The 22,936-nt window shown below is 35.6% G+C and overlaps 1 protein-coding gene across 8 annotated transcripts in view; it reads left to right on the top strand.

The window, feature by feature from the left end:
* Nucleotides 1–22,936, top strand: part of MEF2A (myocyte enhancer factor 2A) — a 165,487-nt gene that overhangs the window by 22,855 nt on the left and 119,696 nt on the right. For 7 of the 8 annotated variants that reach the window (XM_086711421.1, XM_086711420.1, XM_086711417.1 and 4 more), the window contains exon 2: nt 12,050–12,135. The exons of the other annotated variant lie outside the window; for it this stretch is intronic. The gene's annotated coding sequence lies outside the window, so the exon portion shown is untranslated. The remainder of the gene's footprint in view (nt 1–12,049; nt 12,136–22,936) is intronic. 8 annotated transcript variants of the gene reach the window in all.

Here is a 22,936-nt window from a genome sequence, read left to right as displayed (position 1 = left end):
TCGGTCGCTCAACCAACTGACCCACCCTGGCACCCCTGCATTGTCAGTTTTTTTAAGTTTAGCCGTTTTAGTGGGTATATACTGGCATTTTATTATAGTTTTGTTTTGCATTTCTTTGATGAGTAAAGATATTAAACATTTGTCATTTGCTTACTGGGTATTCATTTGTTTTCTTTGGTGAATGTTCAAGTCTTTTGCCCATTTTTTTAAAGTTTATTTTGAGAGAGAGAGACAGAGAGTGGAGGAGGAGCAGAGAGAGGGAGAGACAGAATCCCAGGCAGGCTCTGCGCAGTTAGCACGGAGCCTGTCATGGGGCTCAAACTCACAAACCAGGAGATCATGAGCTGAGTCAAGATCAAGAGTCAGATACTTAACCAACTGAGCCACCCAGGTGCCCCTTGCCCATTTTTAATTGGGTTGTTTGTCTTCTAATGACGGAACCGTAAGAGATTTTTATACATTCTAGATAGAAGTCTTTTTCTTATTTTCATTATTTTACTTTGACTAGTTTCTTTGAGTATGTGGCTTGATTTTTATCTCCTTAATATTGTCTTTCAAAGAGAACAAGGTTTTAATTTTGATAAAGTACTGCTTGTCAACCTTCTAAAATTGTCAATTTTGCCTTTTTGTGGTATGTCTGATAAATCTTTGCTTTACATGGGGCAGTAATATTTTTTTGTCTTGTGTTTACTTCTGGAGGTTTTATACTTTCGTTTTTACACATAGGTCTGTGATCCATTTTGAATTAATTTTAGTGAGTGGTAATAATTTTATGAGGTAATATCAAGATTCATTAATTTGTTCTGGTACCATTTATTGATAAGGCTTTTTCATTTTAATTACCTTAGTGCCTTTGTTGACTATCAAATGACCATATGTGTGTGTATTTACTTCTGCACTCTATTCCTTTGATTTAGGGGTATGTGTGTGTGTGTGTGTGTGTGTGTGAACATCGTGCTGTATCTTCCAACTTTTGTTTGTTTTCAAAATTGTTTTAGTTATAATTTTTTTTTAAATGTTTATTTTTGAGAGAGACAGAGACAGAGCACCAGTGGGAGAGGGGCAAAGAGAGAGGGAGACACAGAATCTGAAGCAGGCTCCAGGCTCTGAGGTGTCAGCACAGTGCCCGATGCGGGGCTCGAACTCACAAACCACGAGATTGTGACTGGAGCCGAAACTGGACACTTAACCCACTAAGCCACCCAGGCTCCCCTGTATTATAAATTTTTAATTGTGAATTTCTGCAAGAACACTTGCTGGGATTTTGATTGGGATTGTTTTGAATTTGTAAATCAATTTGCAGAGAAGCAGTATCATAGTAATATTAAGTGTATGGATCTGTGAACATGATTGTTCCTTTTTTTTTTTTTTATGTCTTCCTTAATTTCTCTCAGTGTTTTTTAGTATTCAGGATAATAGTCTTGCACATATATCGTTAAATTTGTCTTTAAATATTTCATACCCCTGATGCTCAGATGAATGGTATTTTTACGTATTAAAACATTTTTTTAAATGTTTATTTATTTTTGAGAGAGAGGGAGAGACAGAGCATGAGTGGGGAGGAGCAGAGAGAGTGAGGGAGACACAGAATCCAAAGCAGGCTCCAGGCTCTGAGCTGTCAGCACAGAGCCCGATGTGGGGCTCGAACCCAAGAGCCCTGAGATCATGACCTGACCCCAAGTTGGACACTTAACTGACTGAGCCACCCAGGCACCCTTGAATAGTATTTTTAAAAAGTGTAACTGTGCATTTGTCATTATTGGTATATAGAAATTTGATTTAAAAACTATAGATCTAAGGCTGGCTCAGTTGGTAGAGCATGTAACTCAGTTTCATGGTTGTAAGTTCAAGCCTCATGTCGGGCATGGAGCCTACTTTAAAAAAAAAGTACATTACAATCTTTATATAAAAAATATTGATCTTATATCCTGTACCCTTGCAAAACCCATTTTTACTTCCAGCCACTTTATTGTAGGTTTTTTGGGATTTCCTATGTATGTGTCATATCATATGTGAGTAGAAGCTGTTTTCTTTCTTTCCTTTCCAATCTAGATCCTTTTTTTTCCCCCTGTTGTATTGTAGTTATTGAGACCTTTAGTAAAATGGTAGAAATAGTGAGCGTGTGCATCCTTTGTTTATAATCATACAGGAAAAAAAAAAATCAGTCCTTTATCATTAGCTGTAGGTTTTTGTAGATGACTTTCATTAGGTTGAAGAAGATAACTTCAGTCCTAGTTTGTGGGGAGGTGTTCCCCTCTACTGCCCCACAAATGGGTATTTAATCATGCACCGATATTTTTTCTACCTCTTGAAATTAATCACTTTTTCTTTTTTAATATGTTAATACAGTAAGTTACCAATGTAACTAAACCAACCTTGCATTCCTAAGACAAACCCCATTTATATTGATATTTAACTTTTTTTATATATTGCTGGATATGACCTGCTTATATTTTATTAATAATATTTGCATCTTATATAAACGAGTGATAATTAGTATGTATTTTCTTTGCCTTGCCTTGCTGTGGTGTCAGGATTATTCTGGCCTTATTAAATATGTTAGAATGTGTTTCTTTTTCCTCTGTTTCCTAAAAGAGTTTGTGTAAGACTGATATTGTAGATGTTTAAGGAATTCACTAAGGAAGCCATCTGGGTCTGGAATTTTCTTTGTGGGAAGCCTTTTGATTTTGAATTAAAATTTCTGAATTGGAGGATTATTCAGGCTTTCTTTTTGTGTCTTTTGATAATGTGCATGTTTCAAGGAATTTCATTTATTTCATTTAACTTGTCAAACTTATTGGCAAAAAATTGTATTTACTACAAACTTAATGTGCATTTAATGTTTGAAATATCTGTAGTAATGTATTCTCTTTCAGTTCTAATGTTAGTAATTTGTGTCTTCTTTCTTCTTTTCTGGACCAGCCTAGCTAGGGGTTCTTTTCAAAGAACGAACTTTTGGTTTCTTATTTATTTATTTATTTTTGTCATCCATTTCACCAATTGCTACTTTTATTATTTCTTTACCTCTGCTTTTAGTTTAATGTTCTTTTTCTCTACCTTCTTAAGGTGGAACTAATTTAAAACACCAATGTTAAACCTTGATTCTTTTCAAACGTAAATACTTAAAAGATATAAATTTCCAAGCATCCTTAGCTCCACCCTATGTAATTAGGTATGTGTTTTTATTATCATTAGTTCCACGTGTTTTTAAATTTTCGTCATGAGTTCTTTAACCTATGGGTTATTTAGAAATGTGTTAATTTACAAATAACTGGGGAATTTTCCAATGTAGTTTTATTACTGGTCATTAATTCTTTTGTGGTCTGAAAACACTTTCTGGGGAATGCGTCTCTGCTTGCTGGATGAGATGCCGCTCCATTCATGAATCCTTTAATAAAGCAAATCAGATCTTCAAAAAGAAAACCTTTCAGTGTGATTTCAGCTCTAATAAATTTATTATGTGTCTTGTTTTATGGTACAGCATAAATTCTCTCTTATTGACTATACCAAGAGACATGAACAACTCCACTGGTTCATAGTGTTGTTCAGGTTTTATATATCTTTATTGATTTTCTCTCTGCTTGTTTTACTAATTGTGAGAGACTGTTGAATTTCTAGCTATAATTATAATTTTATCTATTTCTCCTTTTAATTTTGTCAGTGTTTCACATGTTTTGAAACTCTGCTATTGACTGAATAAACATTTAGGATTACTTTGTATTTCTGATAAATTGACACATTAAGCATTATGATGTATGTCCCTTTATAGCTGGTAAGATATTTTCTCTTGTGACCTGCTTTGTCTGTTATTAATATAGGTATTCCACCTTTCTTGTGATTAATGTTTGTATGGTATATCCGTTCGTATTTTATGTTTGATCTATCTATATCATATTTAAAGTGGGGTACATCTCTTTATCCAATATGACAGTCTCTGCTTCCAGTGTAGTGTCATAGTCTCTACCTGTTAATTGGGACATTTAGATCATACATATTTAATATCATTATTCACACAGTTGGATTTAAGTCTATTATTTTGTTATATATTTTTTTAATTTTTTCTGTTTTGTGTTTTCCTTTTTTTGGATTGCTTATTTTCTAGCATTTCATTTTACCTCTTTCTTGGCTTATTAGTTTTATTAGTTTCTTTTTTAGTAGTTGCTCTAGGGTTTTACAGCTTGCATCTTGAACTTATCACTTTATGAATTATGAAAGATCCTTAGTACAGTGTACTTTCAGTTTTTTCCCTCTCATTCTTTGTGCTATTTTTGTCATTTTATTCTACAGGTTATTGTATGCTACTGCCACTTTTGCTTTACACAATCAAATATCTTTTTAAAAATTAAAGATAAGAAAATAGATGGTAAACATTTCACATTTTTGTTCTTCCTTTGTGTAGAAGTTTCTATTTCTATTTCTATTTTATTTTATTTTAATTTAATTTTTTAAAGTTTGTTTATACTGAGAGAGAGCTAGCAGGGGAGGGGCAGAGAAAGGAAAGGGGGAATCCCAGGCAGGCTCTGTGTTCAAATCCACAAACCATGAGATCATCACCTGAGCTGAAACCAAAGAGTTGGATGCTTAACTGACTGAACCACCCAGGCACCCTCTGCTGTTTCTTTTTTAATTAATAAAGTTATTTCTTAGAACAGAAAAACTGAGCTGCAAGTACAGAGTTCCCATATACTTTCCTCTTTCCCTTCCCCTATTCTCCCTTTTGCTTTGGCCCCCAGTGTCCCCTGTTAGTAACAGTTTGCACTGGTGTGATAAATTTGTTACAGTTTGTGAGTGGGTATTGGTACATTCTTAAAAATTTTTTTTATTATTTTTTTTTACATTTATTTCTGAGAGACAGAGACAGAGCATGAGCAGGGGAGGGGCAGAGAGAGAGGGAGACACAGTCTGAAGCAGGCTCCAGCCCTGATGTGTCAGCACAGAGCCTGATGCGGGGCTCGAACCCATGAGATCCGTGAGATCATGACCTGAGGTGAAGTCGGATGCTTAACCGACTGAGCCACCCAGGTGCCCCTGGTACATTTTTATTAAGTGAGTTAATAGCTTACGTTAGGGTTCCCTCTCTTGTACAATTCTGTTATCCTTTTTCTTCCTGAAGAATTTTCAGTCTTCTTGTAGTGCATACCTGCTGGTGACACATTCTCAGCTTTTGTTTGTCTGAAAATGTCTTTATTTGCCCTTTGTGAAGCATATTACTGCTTTCTATAGATTTTGATTTGCAGGTTTTTTTTTTCTTTGTAGCACTTCAAAGGCTTTTTTTCTTTGTTTTAAACTTGTTTGTATTGTTTTTGACAAAGAGCCTGGTAATTCTTATCTTTGTTCCTCTGTTTGTAATGTGTCTTTCCCCCACTTTGGCTGCTTTTAAGATTTTGTCTATATTACTGGAATTCAGCAGTTTGGTTATTATATGAATTGGTGTGATTTTTCTTGTGCTTAACCTGTTTTTTGTTCACTGAGTCTCTTGAATATGAGTTTAGTTTTTGTCAAATTTGGAAATTCTTTGGTCCTTATTTCTTCAGATATTTTTTCTGGGGCAGAGAGAGAGGGAGACAGAATCGGAAGCAGGCTCCAGGCTCTGAGCCATCAGCCCAGAGCCCAACGCGGGGCTTGAACTCACGGACCGCGAGATCGTGACCCGGGCTGAAGTCAGACACTTAACCGACTGAGCCACCCAGGTGCTCCTATCCAGTTGGTTTTTTATTTGAGATACTACATTTCTCATATTTAAACATTTATTGATTCTTTAAAAAATAGTTTTTTTCTTCAAATCCTTTCATACATTTCTCTTTCTTTCTTTCTTTCTTTCTCTTTCTTTCTTTCTTTCTTTCTCTTTCTTTCTTTCTTTCTTTCTTTCTTTTTCTTTCTTTCTTCTTTCTTTCTTTCTTTCTTTCTTTCTTTCTTTCTTTCTTTCTTTCTTTCTTTCTTTCTTTCTTTCTTTCTTTCTATTTATTTTTGAGAGATAGAGTGTGAGCAGGGGAAGGGCAGAGAGAGACAGAAACACATAATCTGAAGCAGGCTCCAGGCTCTGAGCTGTCAGCACAGAGCCTGACTGGAACTCACAAACTGAGAGATCGCGGCCTGAGCTGAAGTCGGATGCTTAACCTACTGAGCCACCCAGAGCCCCATAAACATAATATTTTAAAGTTTATGTCTTCAAAGATTTAATCTCTTTTGTTCCTGGGTCTATTTCTTCTGTCAGATTTTCCCCCTAGTATGTGTCGTGCATTTCTCCATTTTCTTATGTTTAGTAAGTTTTGATTGACTCTTGGACATTCATCATACTGTTGTCTGGATTTGTTGATTTCCCCTGGAGAGATTTTAATTTTGTTTTGGCAGGGTGTTACATTTCTTGTAGATCTGTTTGAACCTTTTGAGGCTTGTTTTTAAGCTTTGTTCTGGCAGGTCTAGTGTAGCCTTTGCTCTAGAAGTAGTTTAGTACAACTACTAAGTGATAATTGTGCTTCAATTTCTACTGATTGCCCCAGGTTTCAGTGAGGTTTTTCTCCTTTTTGGTTGAAACTTACACATCCCCCAGTCTTATGTAATCTTTGAGAACTTTTGAGCCTGCCTGATCATTATTCCTTGCCTGACCTTGTAGAGTTTCACTTTACCATGCACAGGTTTTTATTCAACAAAAACTGCATTGTGGAGTATATGGTAGCATTTAGCCACATTGTGGCTATTGAGAGCTTGAATTGTGGTTAGTTCCAATTTAAATATGCTGTAAGTGTAAAATACACTGTCAAGAACTTATGGGAAAAAAAAGAATGTAAAATATCTTTTTATATCAGTTGTATCCTGAGATGATAATATTTTGAGCACATTGGGTTAAATGAATTGTGTTAAAATTAGTTTTACCTGCTTCATTTTACTTTTTTTTTTTTTTAAGTTTATTTATTTTGAGAGAGAGAGAGAGAGGGAGGGAGGGAGAAAGAAGCCTAAGCAGGCTCTGTGCTGTCAGCACAGGGCCCAATGTGGGGCTCGAACCCATGAACTGTGAGATCATGACTTGAGCTGAAATCGAGAGTCGGGTGACTGAGCCAACCAGGTGCCCCCCTCATTTTACTTTTAAAATGTATGTACTAGACAATTTAAAATTACATTTTAGGTTCATGTTGTTTCTTTTGGGCAGAGCTGCTCTAGAAACTCCTCTACAGATTTCAGGAGTGCTTTCTGTTCTTAAACTCCATCCTCCCTGCTACTGTGCCTTTCAAATTCCCATTACTTTAGTCTTCCGAAATTTCGATGTCTATTTCTTTTACTGAGTCCACGATATTATACTTGGCTTCCCATTCCTGCAGAGCCCTCCTGACACCTTGCATACAGTTATTTGAGGGGACACTTTTTCTTTTCTCAGGTATCACAGTGCTCAGCTGCTTGGTGTCCAGTTTTATATATCTGATCAGTTTTCTAGTTGAGTTTATTGGGAGAGCATGTCTGGTACTTAGTTACTACATCATGGCTGGTACTGAAAATCTTTTTAAGGCGTGAATAGTTTGATGCCCATGTGTGAGAGCTGTCGCTCACTTGAATTAAAAACGCCAGTGATGCCGAACCTAAGTTTTCATTACAAAATGAAATTAATATTTGAGCAAATACGCAGTACTTATTGTGTTTACAGACTGTTATATATATATATTTATTTGTACTTTATAGATAGATAGATGTATATAAGTTTTTTGTCCTGTTTCATTTTTCTCTTCATCGGGATTGATTTTAAAGCTGTTTGTTTTCATATAGAAACCTCTTTTTTTTTTTTTTTAATGTTTACATATTTTTGAAAGAGAGAAAGAGAGGCAGAGGTGAGTGGGGAGGGGCAGAGAGGGAGGGAGATACAGAATCTGAAGCAGACTCCAGGCTCTGAGCTGTCAGCACCAAGTGCGATGTGGGGCTCCAACTCACGAACCATGAGATCATGACCTGAGCCGAAGTCGGATGCTTAACCGACTGAGCCACCCAGGCTCCCCAAAACCTCTTATCTTAGACACTCATTATGCTCAGATCAGAGGTATCCAGTGAAATTTTGATAACTTCAAACATAAAGCCATAATTTTCTTCATAATTATATTTTTTTAAATCAAGACTAGAGGAGATGCTTAGGAATTTAGGTCCTTAAGACTTGAAACTAGGAATGTTAATACCATGTCTTATAGCACTTTGGTTTCATTTTGCTTTCTAATTTATTGGCATTCACTGATTAAGCATTTAATTAACAAGCTAATATAGCAAGAGATAGGCATTAGGGAGCAAATTATCTTGGGTCATTCAGGTCTTCAGTTATTACTAGCAGTTGTATTAGGTGTTACCTGTTTGCTTCATAAAATGTAGTAGAGATATTTGAAAAGAGGAATTTGAATCTCAGTCATTTCATTTAACTCTTCTTATTAATATGGGAAATTGGAAGTTGATAATGACTTGTGCCACAGCATAAATTACGATATTTGACATTTAACTATTACTAAAATGATAGTGTCTTCAAAGGTTTCATTTGTTTCAGAGTACTTCTTTAAAGTTTTTTTCTTTTTTTTTTTTTTTTTTATGACCTATCCATGTGATTTTTGTGATACTGTCTTAAGTTTTAGTTCTGGTAATTATCATATGGAAATATAAGTCTTACTTTAAAAGTTATTGAGAAATTATCAGTATATATTATTCTTGTTTATGCAAGCACCCACCTGTATTTGTCAGGGTACCTGTCATATATAGGTATTGATGTACTGAAGCTGCTCAAATATATCCATCCTCTGACATTGAGATTTGCTTTTCTGTCTTTTGAATCCATTGCTGTATACAGGATGCATTTATTTTTGTCATGTATTTAGTTCATTTAACAAAAGCATGAACTGGGTTCAGCTGTTTAAAAGCATGCCTGGATTCAAATCCCAGCGACACCATTTGACTAACTTAGCTATGTGACCTTGGCAGGTACCTTCTTAGTATTTCAGTTTCCTTTTTTTTAAATTATTTTATTATTTTTTTAATGTTTATTTTTGAGAGAGAGAGTGCGCAAGCGAGGGACGGGCAGAGAGAGACACACAGAATCTGAAGCAGGCTTCAGGTTCTGAGCCGTCAGCACAGACTCCAATGTGGGGCTAGAACCCATGAACCATGAGATCATGACCTGAGCCGAAGTCGAAGCTTAACTGATTGAGCCACCCAGGCACTCCTATTTCAATTTCCTTTTTTTTTTTTTTTTTTTAAATTTTTTTTTTCAACGTTTTTTTTATTTATTTTTGGGACAGAGAGAGACAGAGCATGAACGGGGAGAGCAGAGAGAGAGGGAGACACAGAATCGGAAACAGGCTCCAGGCTCCGAGCCACCAGCTCAGAGCCTGACGCGGGGCTCGAACTCACGCACCGCGAGATCGTGACCTGGCTGAAGTCGGACGCTTAGCCGACTGCGCCACCCAGGCGCCCCTCAATTTCCTTTTAAGGATAATAGATCATTGTTGGCTTTACCTCTGTTATACATTAAAGCAGTTAGGATACTGATTAGTATATGGTAAATACTCAAATGTTGCTGCTGCTGCTGTTGCAGTTGCTTTTATTATCATCACCCCATTAGGTCTTCCCTGGATACCTTTTCTGAAATTTTAATCCCTTCCCTATGATCTTACTTAATTCCTTGCTCTATTTTTTTCTTTTCAAGGACTTTCTACTAACCTGTTGTATACAATAATATATACCTCATTCACTGTGTATTGTAGTTCTTCCCCAGTAGAATGTAAGCTCCATGAGGCCAGGCATAGATATAGGGACTTATCCCTATCACCTAGAAAGGTGCCTGGAATATATTGGATGCTCAGTAAATATTTTCTGAATAGATTATATTGAATTGTATTCTAGTTTTTGACTAGATATTGGAGATACAAAAATGAAGTTCCTTCTCTAAAAAAGGCATAGAGTATAATAGAAGAGACTGATACAGAACTAATTATAATAATTTTGCCCCCTGGAAGTGATGTTGATGGTAAGGGTATTCTTGAGGTTGCTATCACAGAAGATGCCATTAAACTGGGAAAGATTTGTTTTAGAGATGGGAAGATTTTTTCCAGCAGAGGTAAAAACTTGAACAGAATTACAGAGCTTGACATTTTGGGCAGTGGCTTGTAGTCCAGGTTAACAACAATGTTGGTTAATTAGAAGTGGAGGGAGCTAGGAGGTTGGTTGGAACCAGATTTGGGAGTGATAGCATTTGGAGGTACAGGTTATCTGGCTCTTGTCTGGACAGAAGCAATGAGATTTGGAGTTCAGTATATGAAATTTAATGATAACTGAATGTAGCACTAGCATTTTAGTTCTGGTTTTATTTTGAGGGTAAGAGTGCGTTTCATTATAGATTATAGTAAAAGAACTTGATTTTTGGAATATTTTCTTTAAGAAACTATTTGAGAACTGTACAAAACTCAAATCATTAATAACGGTTCATTTATAGAATTGAGAGTGAATTTTTGATACAAGAAAATATACCAGAATATATCAAATTTGTGTTTAGCAATTTGACAGTAAATAACCAATTAAACCTTAGTTCCTTCTGTGACACACAAAGCTAGTGTTAAAATACATTTAAAAATGTTTAGTTTTGTTTAGATCGAGAATTCATGAAAAATAGTTTCATTTTGGATTTTTGGATTATAGAAGTTGGTTGGTGATGAAACTGTATTTAAGGAGGTTTTTTCTACATTTCAGTGTAATTGAATAAAAGCTGAAATGGCTTTTTAAAGCAAGCTCCTTTTAACCTTGCAAAAAAAAAAAAAGTCTGTATGTGTGTTTTAAAGTTCAAGCCTTAAATACTTAATTCATCAATACAAAAAGAATATTTGGCAGTTTGTGTTTTTCCCCGGCTCTAGAGGAGGTGTTCATTTCAAATAGAAACAAAATTGCAGTATCATAATAATTAATATTGCTGAATCAGATTCAAAAAACTGGTGTTTCTGTGGATAAATTACTGTTTTTATTTGATGTAACAGATTTATTTGGGGGTTGGTAGAAGTACCCAGTCATGGAATTCTAAGTTACTGGATTAGCATCGTAATTGATCCTGGCCAGTCTGGGTGAGGAAGGCGGGTGGGTGCTTTTACCATCTTTCCCTTTTTTACCTAACTGCCTTCCTACTATTCCAAGCAAACTGGATTATTTCTTATGCACTAATCCAGTAGTTAGTATTGACCAGTATTCCTTTTTTATTTCAAAAAAAAATTTTTTTTTTAACGTTTATTTATTTTTGAGACAGAGACAGAGCATGAACAACGGGGGAGGGTCAGAGAGAGGGAGACACAGAATCTGAAACAGGCTCCAGGCTCTGACCTGTCAGCACAGAGCCCAATGCAGGGCTTGAATTCACAGACCGTGAGATCATGACCTGAGCCGAAGTCGGCCGCTTAACCGACTGAGCCACGCAGGCGCCCCCAGTGTTCCTTTTTTAAATGTGAATTATTGACAGTGATGAGTTTAATGTTCATTTTGGGTATTTCATGTTCATTATGTTCATCCCATCGTTCCCTTTAAAAGATAGTGAAAGCTACAAGTATACACATTGTATTTGAATACAAACGTATTTTATGGCAATGCAAGTCACTGACCCTTTGATAATTTTCTAAATGAGAACATAATACAATGACTACTTTCAGCTCTTTTAGCAAAACATATATTCAGTAAATATAGTAAGTATAAGCATATAAATATAAGCAAGTAAATATAAAGCATATCAAATTAAGTGGAGGATAGGAAAATGGGACCTAGGAAGCCAATTTGTGAATCTAGCAGTACATAGAATAGTACTGAACATTTAAGTAATACTTCTTGAAAAAAATGGGTTAGTGACATTAGAAATTCTCAATTGGCCAGCATTATGTTTTTATTAGACAAATGCAACAAATTACTTTTAATAAATTATTTTTCTATTCAGCATGTATTTGTGGTGCTATCTGCCAGACATATAGTGTTGAGAGTTGGAATTTATAATGATGAAATGTATATTTAATTCTTTTTTAGAATTAACACTAACCCATCTCATATTTTTTTCTTTATTAAGGAATTGCCTTTTGTGAAAAAGAAACAAAGAAGAGTTTTCTGCAAGGATCATATTAAGTGCACTTTTTTGCTGATACATCATTTCTAGTAAGACATTTTCATTTTTCTATGTTATGAAGTAAATAATGGAATTTTTTCTTTTTTTTAAATCAGACTGTCTTGTGAGCTTTGAATTGCAGTCTTTTTGGAGTTTATTTTGAGGTTTATTGTAGATGAATTAAGGAAAATTGTAAAGTCTACTTGGAGTTTATTGTATTATACAGTGACAGTTTCTCATATATTTTTTCTGGTATTGACAAGATAACCCCATACTTTTTCATCTTACCTACTTCATCTTCCATATCAATTACCTTAAAAAAAGAAAAATTCTGTCGTTCCAATGTTAGTATATGTGCTGCCAAAGCAAGCACAAAAGAAAAAAATTCTAAAGTAAGTAGTCCATGTTTACTGTGACAATAACTAGGAGAAAGGGAGGGTTTGAGGACATGAGTTAGACATTAGCTGAGAAAGATATTCAGATGAAAGGCGAAGTGAGCAAATCTAGCCATATTTCTTGAAATTCCTTAGGAAGGATGAAAGAAAAAAACTAAGCAGAGGTAGGAGATTTTTTTTTTTTAATGCAGGCTTCTGTTTGTTACTTTGAATTTGTCACCTTAAACATTTTTTTTTTTTTAATTTTTATTTTTTAGAGAGGGAGAGAGATAGGTGGGAGCAGGAGAGAGGGGCAGAGGAAGAGAGGAATCCCAAGCAGGCTCCGTGTTCACTGTGGAGCACGACTTGGGGCTCTATCACATGATGCTGAGATCATGACCTGAGCCAAAACCAAGTCACTGAGCCACCCAGGCACCCCTGCCACCTTAAATCATAGGCCCGTATTTGCAAAGCCCTGGAGTTGGCTATTTCACTTTTAAAAACTTGGAGTGGTCTTTGTTAATGGTTCCAGTATGTTACATCTGTAGTTTTTGTGTTTTAAGTCAACATTAACATTTAATAAAGTATATATTTTTTTATTTTTTCACACTTATTCATTTTAGAGAGACAGAGAGTGAGCAGGGAGGGGAGGGTCAGAGAGAGAGGGAGACACAGAATCTGAAGCAGGCTTCAGGCTCCGAGCTGTCAGCACAGAGCCTGACGTGGGGCTGGAACTCACTGACCGCGAGATCATGACCTGAGCCAAAGTCAGATGCCCAACCAACTGAGCCACCCAGGCAGCCCAACATTAACATTTTAAATATTAGATATCGTTGATTATGCCTGATGATTATGTCAATAAAAACTTCAGGGGGGTAGTACTTAACATTTTTTTTTGTACTTGTTTTAAGAAATAATTTTGCTATTCAAAGTGTAAATTTTTTTGAGTATTAAGTGATGTAAAAAACTTTTATGAACTTGCAAAATGAAAATGAGTTCTTTGTTAAAGTACTTTACTCTGATACTAGTTTCTTATGGTTATATATTTTTCTTGTAAATCTTGACTGAGGAGAGGTTTTTAATGCTATCTTTCAGTAGGGGGAACTGGGAGAAAAGGCATTATTTTTTCAATTGAATCAAAGTATCCTTCTTAGTCCAGAACTTGGACACACACAGGCAGAATGGGAATAGTGTAGTCTAATTCATATTTTTAAATATAATCTTTTTTAGTTTTCTGAAAATCTTTGAATATTGGTTTTTTCTCTTTTTCACCTTATTTACATTTCTTTTGTCCACTAACTGCTCAAAATTCTGTGATTTGAGTTACAGCGCTATAGGAATTTAGCCATTCTGATTGATGCCTATAATTAAGAACTTTGCACCTTCTGTGAACCTCAGGGATGGCTGTGGGCATAACTTAAGCTGTTGTATTTTGGGGCTCTATCACATGTATTTTGGGTCCTGTTTAAGCTTTAGGGAATCCTTTATGATGCTTCCTCCACTAGGCTTTATGGATGTATACAGTTTTTTATTCTTCATGGCAGGCTTTTATGGCTCTGAGGGTTGTGCTTGAATTAATAACTACTTGCTTAGGAGTACCTAAGATTCTGAGTACCTAGATGGGAGATGCTCCTTCCTTTTGAATAATTCATATGCTGACTGAAGGGCTTCAGATCAGGGATTTTCCCTATAGTTCTGCCCTAATTTGGAGTAGAAATTGGAGAGGTTGGCACAGAGATTGGGCAAAATTTTTTCTAACTCTCTTCCTTTCCCTCATGTATTTGAACTGTTTTGGGTTCTTACATTTTAGGTTTGTGATACACTTTGAGTTAATTTTTGTATATGGTATGAGGTAAGGGGTAAGATTTATTTCTTTGTGTATGAAAGTCAAATTTTTCCAGAAGCAGTTTTGTAAATATTATAATTTTCTCTGTTGAATTACCTAGGCACCTTTGTTGAAAATCAACGGTTTATTTTAGAACTTTGTTCATTTTATTGATCTGTGTATCAGATCAATACTGCAATTATCTTGATTACTGTAGCTATATAGTAAGTCTTAAAATTGGGTGATGTAAATCCTCCCAACTTTGCTCTTCTCTTTCATTGTTTTTATACTCTACATCCTTTCCATTTCTTTCTGTGTATTTTAGAATCAGCTTGTCAATTTTTACAGAAAAGTTAATGGGATTTTGATTGTGAGTGCTTTTATCCTAGAGGCTACACTGGGGAGAATTGACCTGTTAAAGATGTTGAGTCTTCTGATGCATGAACTTGGTACCTCTCCCTGTTTGCATCATCTTTTGTTTTACTTAGCAGAGTTTTGTTTTCTTTTTTTTTATTTTTTTTTTTAAATTTTTTTTTTTTCAACGTTTATTTATTTTTGGGACAGAGAGAGACAGAGCATGAACGGGGGAGGGGCAGAGAGAGAGGGAGACACAGAATCGGAAACAGGCTCCAGGCTCTGAGCCATCAGCCCAGAGCCCGACGCGGGGCTCGAACTCACGGACCGCGAGATCGTGACCTGGCTGAAGTCGGACACTTAACCGACTGCGCCACCCAGGCGCCCCCAGAGTTTTGTTTTCAATGTAAAGTTATTACACCTGTTTTGTTAAATTGATCCCTATTTTATATTTTTATGTTACTGTAAGTGGTAGTGTAAAGAAAATCAGTTTTCAGTTGTTTATTGTTAGTATGTAGACTTTTGATTGATTTTGTGTTAAACTTTGTAATTTGTGATTCTGCTAAACTTATTATTTCTAGTGGCATTTTTTATATAGTCCTCAAATGTTCTGTGTAGATCATGTCTGTGAATTAAAGACTGTTACTTGCTCCTTTAAATTTTTTATACCTTTTATTTTTTTGCTTGCTTTATTGCACTGTCTAGTCAGTAGTCCCCATGCAATGTTGAATAGAAGTGGTAAGCTGACATTCTTGCCTTATTCCTGATGTTAGGTCAAAAACATTCAGTTTTTCACCAGTAAGTATGTTGTTAGCTATAGGTTTTTAACAGATACCCTTTATGAGATTAAGTTTTCTTCTATTCATAGCTTGCTGAGAATTTTTTTTCTTATCATGAATGGGTATTGAATTTTTACCAAACAGCGTTTCTGTATTTATTGAGATGATCACGTTCCCCCCCGCCTTTCTTATCTGTTAATATAGTTAGTTACATTGATTTTTTTGAATAGCAAACCAAGGAATCATGCATTTTTGAGATAATCCCCACTTGGTCATGATTCGTTATACTTTATATATTGCTGGATTCATTGCTAAAACTTAATTAACTTTTTTTTATCATCTGTGTTCATAGTAGGTATTGGTTTGTAGTTTTTTTTTTTTTAATTAATTTATTTTGAGAGAGATAGACACAGCATGAGCAGGGGAGGGGAGGGGCAGAGAGAGAGGGAGAGAGACAATCCCAAGCAGTCTCTGCACTGCTAGCACAGAGCCCTGTACAAGGCTTGAACTCATGAACTGTGAGATCATGACCTGAGCCAAAATCAAGAGTCAGACGCTCAACCGACTGAGCCACGCAGGCACCCCAGTTTGTAGTTTTTAAAATAATGTTTTATCTGCTTTTTGTATCTAGACAGCGGCTGGAGTTGGAAAGTTTTCCTCTTCTGGAAAAGTTTGTTTACATTTGGTGTTACTGCTTCTTGAAGTGTTTGGTATAATTCATTAGTGAAGACCTCTGGGTTTGGAGTTTCTTTGTGGGAAGGTTTTAAATGATGAACTCGATTTCTCTGATATTGGGCTATTTAGATTTATATTAATTTTTCTTGAATAAGCTTCAGTTTGTGTCTTTCTTATAAATTTGTCCATTTCAGGTAAATTGTTCTATTTATTGGCATAAAGTTGCAGGTTCTATTCCCTTACTCTTATGTTTGAGGGATTTATAGTGATATCCCTTCTTTTGTTCTGGCATTAGAGATTTTCCTTCTTTTTCTAAAGGAGCAATTGTTATTTAATTTTCCTTTTTCTGCATTTTACAGAGTTTGTTTTGTGTTTGTAAGAGTTCAGAGAATTTTTAAATTTCCTTTGTGATTTTTTTATGACCTATATAATTGCCAAATATTTGGTTAATTTTGTAGATCTATTTCTCTAATACATTTCTAATTTAATTATGCTGTGATCTAAGAACATATTTTGTGTATTTATTATGAAGTGCAGAATGTTGTCTGTGTTAGTGAATGTTTTGGTTTTGTGGGCACTTATGCCATGTGATCTGTTGTTGAGTAGAACTTTGTAAAAATGTTAATTAGGTCAAATTAGTTGATAGTATTATTCAAAGTTTAGTTCTCTGATTTTCTGTTTGTTTCAGTAATTGCTGAGAGAGAAGTGTGGAATCTTCAGCTTTAATTGTGGATTTGTCTGTTTTTCCTTTCACTTCTTGGTTCATGTATTTTAAAGTTCTAATATTAACTGCATGCATTATTTAGTTTTCTTAAATATTCTTGATGAATTGGGTTCTGTATCTTGAAATGTCCCTTTTTATCCCTATTAATATGTTGTGAAATTGTTTCTGAAGTGGCTTGCATAGTTTCTGACAGGTCTGCTGTTTTTCTTAGTTTGCATGACTCTTCCCCCCCACCCCCTTCCCCCCACCATGTAATTTTTCTATTTTCTTTGGTCTTAAGACTTTTTCATTTAGTCATTTGATCATGATGTGTCTCAGTATATAGTTTTCTTTGAGAAAAATCCTTGTTAAGTTTTGTTTGTTTGTTTTTAACCAGATTTGGGAAAATATTGGCACTATTTCTTCAAATATCTCACTTACCCCAGGTGTTTTTTTTCAAGGTTGAGGAGGGAAATTTATACATTTGAACTGTTTTGGCATGGCACTTACACTCTCTCTCTCCCCTTCTCCCCCCGCACCCCCTCCCGCTTTTTTTTTTTTTTTTTTGGTATGTTTAATATTGTCATGTTTCCAGGTTCACTGATCTTTTCTTCTGCAGCATATTATCTGTTTTTAATATCATCCAGTGTGTTTTTTATTTCTGATAATTATTTTTCATCTCTGGAAGTTTTATTTCTTCAGTTTTTCTTCTCATCATGTTCCTATTTTCCTTTACCTTTTCTAACATTCAGAGCTTATATTTTTAATCATTGTTTTAATGCCCTCATCTGTTAATTCCATTAACTTTATTTTATCTGAATTTCTTTATATTGATTGAGGTTTTTTATTATGGGACACATTTCCTGCTTTTTATTTTTTTATGTTTATTCGTTTTTGAGAGGCAGAGATAGAGTATGAGTGGAGGAGGGGGCAGAGAGAGAGGGAGACACAGAATCCAAAGCATGCTCCAGGCTCTGAGCTGCTAGCACAGAGCCTGATGTAGGGCTCGAACTCACAGACTGAATCACGACCTGAGCTGAAGTCGGATGCTTAACCAACTGAGCCACCCAGGCACCCCTCTTGCTCTTTTTTAAATACTTATTTTCGAGAGAGAGAGAGAGAGAGAGAGAGAGAGAGAGAGAGAGCGCGCGCATGTGCCTGCGCATGCAAATGGGGGAGGGGCAGTGAGAGAGGGAGACAGAGGATCTAAAGCAGGCTCCATACCGACTGCAGAGAGCCCCAAGTGGGGCTTGAATCCATGACCCACAAGATCATGATTTGAGCCAAATTTGGACACTTAACCGACAGAGCCACCCACGTGCCCCTTCCTGCTTTATTTTTTTATTCCTTATACTTTTTTTTTTGGATGGTGGACATTGTACTTTGAGATCCTAGGATGAAGAAATTTTTTATATTATTTTACATAGCATTGAATTTTTATTTTTGTATTCATACAAGTTCCTTGGTATCAGCTGAATCCTTTTGAGTTTGGATTTTTTTTTAAAGTTCTGTCAACATTGGTCCAGAATGTTTTTTTTTTTTTTTTTTTTGTTGAGAGAGAGAGAACATGCAAGTGGGACAGAGGAGCAGTGGGAGAGAGAGAATCTTAAGAAGGCTCCATGCTCATCATGGAGTCTGATGTGGAGCTCAGTCTCACAACCCTGGGATCATGACCTGAGCTGAAATGAAGAGTCAGATGCTTAACTGACTGAGCCACCCAGGTGCCCCCAGAACATTGTTTAATGTAGGGTTAATTTAGTTGTCCACTAAGGTTCTGTCTTTCTGAAGGTTATAATCCATGCCCATTTGAGGATTATTCTCGAAGTAATCCTAACGAATATTGTAAAATCTTCATTCGTTTCTTTTTATTTTGTATTTTGAAGGAAAATTTTTGGCCCAAGAATAGCTTAAGCAGTCTTGGAAGAACAGATCAAAGCAGGAGAATTTTCTTTGCTCAAAACTTATAAATCTATAATAAATACTTGCATGAAATAATGCCACAAGGATAAACAAAAGAAGTAAAGAGTCTGGAAGAGGGCCAGTGTGTATGTACATGGATGCTTGCTTTATGACAAAATTGGTACTCTAGCGTAATAGGGAAGGAATTATTTAACAAATGTTACTAGAACAATTGGTGATCCATAGGAAAAAATGACTCATCTCCATACCCCATGCAAAAATCAATTTAAGATTGATTTGTACATCTCAATGTGAAAGGCAAAACTATAAAACTTTAAAAGCTAATACAAGGAGAACATGTTCATAAAAAGTATAAGAAGAAATATAATCCACTAATATAAATAAAACAGTTGGTACATTTCATTACCTTAAAATTAAGAAATTTTATTCTTGCAAAGTCAAAGGAGAATAGAGAGGCAAGCCAGAGTGGAAGAACATATTTGCAGTACATATAACAGACCAAAAGCATGTATCAGAATATGTAGAGCACTTCTACAAATCAGTCTGACAAACAATTCAATGGAAAAATGGGAAGGGACATGAAAATACACTTCATAAGAGGTGTAAATATGCAAGAAATAAGTGAAAATGTGCTTAACATCATTAGTAATCTGAGAAATATAAATTAAAACTGAAGAGACTCCATCATAAACCACTAGAGTGGCTAAAATTTAAAAAGAGGTTAACATTATAAGTTTTGGAGAGGATGTTAAGTTATGGGAACTCATTAAACACTGCTGGTGCAAATGTATGTTATTACAACTTCTTTAGGAAACACTTTGATATTTGCATACCCTGTGACCCAGTAATTTACTTTAGTGGGTATATTCCTGTGAGTAATGTGTGAACATGTACACTAAGAGATGTGTTAATAACATTGGTAGCAGCATTGTTTGTAATAGAGTCAAACTCAATACATTGTTCTTCAATAGGACTGAGTAAAATTGTGATATGCTCATACAGTGCAATACTTTACGGCAATAAAAGTGGATGAAGTACAGTTACATGCTGCAGGGTGAATTTCGCAAGTATGTTTCTCAAAAGAAGCTAGAAACCATTCATAATTTGTGATTTCATTTATGTAAAGTAAAATGAAAACACACAAAAATAAAGCAGGTAAAATGTATACATTTTATGTTTATGTACAATTATATGTTAACACCAGAAATGCCAATTCCTGATTCCATTGCATGCCTGTTCACATTTCTATACTCCTTCCACATTCATTAAAAAGTTTTCTGATTTTGAATATAATGGTGTACCCCAAATCATATTTATCTTTATAAATAAAGATACAGCAGTATTTATGTACAGGTTTGATTCAGGTGATCAGAGGTTAAGTTTTTAATATATATCTAATATTTGAATCGTAACATTGAGAATTGATACGGTTTCTAATAATGATAATTCATCTTTATACAGGATATAATTATTGATAAAGCATTTTTCCCAGAAATCATTATGACAGCCTGGGAAGTATTTGGAATGTCTGCACATGAAGGAAGTGTTAATATAGAGAGTGAGTTGGTGGTGGTTGAAAGACTAGAATCTCATTTTCATTTCCACACCTTGCCTTACTGCGTTCTTTATTTCTCTTGTGTGTCCCATGTGAAGACAGGACATTGCTGTTATGTAGGTGTAAGCAATCAGGGAATGTGTGGATGGGCTTTAATCTTAATAAGGGCAGTTTACAAGTCTCTTTTCTAATACTGATTTTAATATTGTGCTTATCTGTAAGGAGCCAAGGATGCCTGCCCTCTGGTTTTATTCTCATAATTTTCTGTAAGAGTTTGAGCTATATTCTTGCTCCACTTTGTAGAACTGATCAAGGTGGTGAGAGGAGGTGAGTCCCTGACAAACACGACAATTCATTGGTGTATCTAGAAATAAAGCATTTTATGGACTGGTCATTCTGATAAAAATTTTGAAGTTATAATGTCTTTTTAGTATTTGGAGTATTTATCATGATTAATAACTTGTATCATTTTGAAAATAATAGTATTTCTTGCTTTAAGGAAGTACAATTTTACAATTTAGAAAACCTTTAATTCCTTGTACAATTAAATGGAGTGATAATAACATTAAAAAAAATTACTTCCAGTTTCCATCAAATTTACTTAATTTCCATATCAAATTTAAGATGCTTACCTGACCAGTATTTGTGACCAATACATAATTTTTAGCACTTCATTGCATGTTGTGTAAAACAAGGCCTGTATTTCTCTAATAGGAATAGAGCCTAATAGGAATAGGCTCTTAACATTTTACTCTATGCTTCTCCTCTAATTTTTTAGCATTTTCCTGAAAAAAATGTCTCTCATCCAGGGGCGCCTGGGTGGCTCAGATGGTTAAACATCTGACTCTTGGTTTTGGCTCAGGTTATGTTCTCAGGGTTCCTGAGTTCCACCCCATGTCGGGCTCTGCACTGGTGGTGCGGAGCCTGCTTGGGATTCTCTCTCTCTCTCCCTTCCTTTCTGCCCCTCCCTACTTGTGCTCTCTCTCTTTCTCAAAATAAATAAACATTTAAAATAAAATAAAATGTCCCTCATCAAAAGCATAGGGTCAAAGCATGCAAAAATATATAGCCTAATAATCAGAGAAATCCAAATTTAGATAGATACCATATTTAAACCACTCTAGATTTTTAGGTGACTTCTCCCTATCAAGCTCTTTATGTTTTGTCTTATTGATGATTTTACCTAAAACATTCTAAGTAAACGCTTAGTAAGAAGTGATATTTTGGTGTTACGATTTCAGGCAGGGGCACCAATATTCTGTATCTCAGTGGTCTTAACTTTTCCAACAAGTAGTTAGTTGTTTGCAGGTGTCATTGCTAAGCCACAGATAGTTTTTGCAAAGCTCGAAAAAGGCTCTTCTCCCAACTTTTGGTGGATGCTGCCCTCTGCGAGCGCTCAGTGCTTAGAGTGGCTAACAAACTGGATTTCAGTTCCCATTTGCTTTCTCTTGGCTGTGCACTCATATGCGCAGGGTACAACCTCCACATTGTTCATAGTGGCTTTGAGTCGTGATGATTCCTTGCATTTTTATTTTTTGATGTTTGTTTACTTTTGAGAGAGAGAGCACGAGCAGGGAGGGGCAGAGAGAGGGAGACACAGAATTTGAAGGCTCTGAGCTGTCAGCACAGAGTGCGATGTGGGGCTCGGACTCACTGTGAGATCATGATCTGAGCTGAAGTCAGACCCTCAACCGACTGAGCCACCCAGGCACCCCTCCTTGTGTTTCCTTTGATATATTTATAGCATCAGAATTGTTTGCAGGCCAGAATATGTCATAATACCCACAGAATCCTTGAAGTAGTCCCTTTTGTAGTTGGTAAGGGATAACTTTCTCAGTGCTATTTGTACTTTTGTTGATCTTAGTTCTTTTTTTTTTTTTATTTTTTTTTATTTTTTATTTTTTTTTTCAACGTTTATTCATTTTTGGGACAGAGAGAGACAGAGCATGAACGGGGGAGGGGCAGAGAGAGAGGGAGACACAGAATCGGAAACAGGCTCCAGGCTCTGAGCCATCAGCCCAGAGCCCAACGCGGGGCTCGAACTCACGGACCGCGAGATCGTGACCTGGCTGAAGTCGGACGCTCAACCGACTGCGCCACCCAGGCGCCCTGATCTTAGTTCTTTAATGAGATGTTATGTTTTTGAATTTTACCCAAAATTTATGACAACCTAATGTGAGTTAGAACTTTATAGGATTAGGTATGAATGTTTGTAGGACATGTTCTGTTTCTATGAAAGTTACATACAACAATACAGCTGCATTTTCAAATAATGACCATAAATATATAAGTTCTATATTTGAACTAAAGTTTGTTTTCCTTGTTGAATCATTTCTTTAAATAGTGACTAATAGACATTATTGTGTTCATACAACATATCATTGTACTTTTAAAATGTGTAATTAGATACAGCATGTACAGTTCTGGCTGAAATGGAATGGTTTAGTCATTTTCCATAAAACAGTAGTTTAATGATAGTCTTAAATTAATTTAGAATTTGAGTTTATGCCTGGATTTAATTGTTTGTATGCAGTAATGAAAACACCCTATTTTAGAAGGAACAAAGAAGAATGTTCTTATATTAAAAGTAACTGAAAGATAATTCTATAAGGTCAGAAACCTCTGATTGCATTAAAAATTAACAGTAAGGGGAGTGCCCAGCTGGC

The sequence above is a fragment of the Puma concolor genome, chromosome B3 (assembly GCF_028749965.1).
Source record: "Puma concolor isolate L17-30 chromosome B3, mPumCon1.1.hap2, whole genome shotgun sequence".
NCBI classification, from domain to species: Eukaryota; Metazoa; Chordata; class Mammalia; order Carnivora; family Felidae; genus Puma; species Puma concolor.
This window is presented reverse-complemented; position numbering and strand designations above follow the sequence as displayed.